We start from the raw sequence: 2,860 nt of genomic DNA on the forward strand, positions 1-2,860 counted from the left end.
CCTCTAGTACTATGTTGAATAGCAGTGGTGACAATGGACATCCCTGCCGTGTTCCTGACCTTAGCGGAAAAGCTTTCAGTTTTTCTCCATTGAGAATGATATTTGCAGTGGGTTTTTCATAGATGGCTTTGATGATATTCAGGTATGTGCCCTCTATCCCTACACTTTGAAGAGTTTTGATCAGGAAGGGATGCTGTACTTTGTCAAATGCTTTTTCAGCATCTATTGAGAGTATCATATGGTTCTTGTTCTTTCTTTTATTGATGTGTTGTATCACATTGACTGATTTGCGGATCTTGAAACAACCTTGCAGCCCTGGAATAAACCCCACTTGGTCGTGGTGAATAATCCTTTTAATGTACTGTTGAATCCTATTGGCTAGTATTTTGTTGAGTATTTTCGCATCTGTGTTCATCAAGGATATCGGTCTATAGCTCTCTTTTTTGGTGGGATCCTTGTCTGGTTTTGGGATCAAGGTGATGCTGGCCTCATAAAATGAGTTTGGAAGTTTTCCTTCCATTTCTATTTTTTGGAACACTTTCAGGAGAATAGCAATTAGTTCTTCTTTAAATGTTTGGTAGAATTCCCCCGGGAAGCCGTCTGGCCCTGGGCTTTTGTTTGTTTGGAGATTTTTAATGACTGTTTCAATCTCCTTACTGGTTATGGGTCTGTTCAGGCTTTCTATTTCTTCCTGGCTCAGTTGTGGTAGTTTATATGTTTCTAGGAATGCATCCATTTCTTCCAGATTGTCAAATTTATTGGTGTAGAGTTGCTCATAGTATATTCTTATAATAGTTTGTATTTCTTTGGTGTTAGTTGTGATCTCTCCTCTTTCGTTCATGATTTTATTTATTTGGGTCCTTTCTCTTTTCTTTTTGATAAGTCTGGCCAGGGGTTTATCAATTTTATTAATTCTTTCAAAGAACCAGCTCCTAGTTTCGTTGATTTGTTCTATTGTTTTTTTGGTTTCTATTTCATTGATTTCTGCTCTGATCTTTATGATTTCTCTTCTCCTGCTGGGCTTAGGGTTTCTTTCTTGTTCTTTCTCCAGCTCCTTTAGGTGTAGGGTTAGGTTGTGTACCTGAGACCTTTCTTGTTTCTTGAGAAAGGCTTGAACCGCTATATATTTTCCTCTCAGGACTGCCTTTGTTGTGTCCCACAGATTTTTAACCGTTGTATTTTCATTATCAGTTGTTTTCATGATTTTTTTCAATTCTTCTTTAATTTCCCGGTTGACCCATTCATTCTTTAGAAGGATGCTGTTTAGTCTCCATGTATTTGGGTTCTTTTCAAACTTCCTTTTGTGGTTGAGTTCTAGCTTTAGAGCATTATGGTCTGAAAATATGCAGGCAATAATGCCAATCTTTGGATACCAGTTGAGTCCTCATTTAGGACCGAGGATGTGATCTATTCTGGAGAATGTTCCTTGTGCACTAGAGAAGAATGTGTATTCTGTTGCTTTGGGATGAAATGTTCTGAATATATCTGTGATGTCCATCTGGTCCAGTGTGTCGTTTAAGGCCTTTATTTCCTTGCTGATCTTTTGCTTGGATCTGTCCATTTCAGTGAGGGGAGTGTTAAAGTCCCCTACTATTATTGTATTATTGTTGATGTGTTTCTTTGATTTTGTTATTAATTGGTTTATATAGTTGGCTGCTCCCACGTTGGGGGCATAAATATTTAAAATTGTTAGATCTTCTTGTTGGACAGACCCTTTGAGTATGATATAGTGTCCTTCCTCATCTCTTATTATAGTCTTTGGCTTAAAATCTAATTGATCTGATATAAGGATTGCCACTCCTGCTTTCTTCTGATGTCCATTAGCATGGTAAATTCTTTTCCACCCCCTCACTTTAAATTTGAGGTGTCTTCGGGCTTAAAATGAGTTTCTTGGAGGCAACATATAGATGGGTTTTGTTTTTTTATCCATTCTGATACCCTGTGTCTTTTGACAAGGGCATTTAGCCCATTAACATTCAGGGTAACTATTGAAAGATATGAATTTAGTGCCATTGTATTGCCTGTAAGGTGACTGTTACTGTATATGGTCTCTGTTCCTTACTGATCTACCACTTGTAGGCTCTCTCTTTGCTTAGAGGACCCCTTTCAAGATGTCCTGTAGAGCTGGTTTGGTGTTTGCAAATTCTTTCAGTTTTTGTTTTTCCTGGAAGCTTTTAATCTCTCCTTCTATTTTCAATGATAGCCTAGCTGGATATAGTATTTCCAGCTGCATGTTTTTCTCGTTTAGTGCTCTGAAAATATCATGCCAGCTCTTTCTGGCCTGCCAGGTCTCTGTGGATAAGTCAGCTGCCAATCTAATATTTTTACCATTGTATGTTACAGACTTCTTTTCCCGGGCTGCTTTCAGGATTTTCTCTTTGTCACTGAGACTTGTAAATTTTACTATTAGGTGACGGGTTGTGGGCCTATTCTTATTGATTTTGAGGGGCATTCTCTGAACCTCCTGAATTTTGATGCTCGTTCCCTTTGCCATATTGGGGAAATTCTCCCCAATAATTCTCTCCAGTATACCTTCTGCTCCCCTCTCTCTTTTTTCTTCTTCTGGAATCCCAATTATTCTAATGTTGTTTTGTCTTATGGTGTCACTTATCTCTCGAATTCTCCCCTCGTGGTCCAGTAATTGTTTGTCCCTCTTTTGCTCAGCTTCTTTATTCTTTGTCATTTGGTATTCTATATCACTAATTCTTTCTTCTGCCTCATTTATCCTAACAGTGAGAGCCTCCATTTTTTATTGCACCTCATTAATAGCTTTTTTGATTTCAACTTGGTTAGATTTTAGTTCTTTTATTTCTCCAGAAAGGGCTTTTATATCTCTCGAGAGGGTTTCTCTAATATCTTC

The sequence above is a fragment of the Mustela nigripes genome, chromosome 1 (genome assembly GCF_022355385.1).
Source record: "Mustela nigripes isolate SB6536 chromosome 1, MUSNIG.SB6536, whole genome shotgun sequence".
NCBI classification, from domain to species: Eukaryota; Metazoa; Chordata; class Mammalia; order Carnivora; family Mustelidae; genus Mustela; species Mustela nigripes.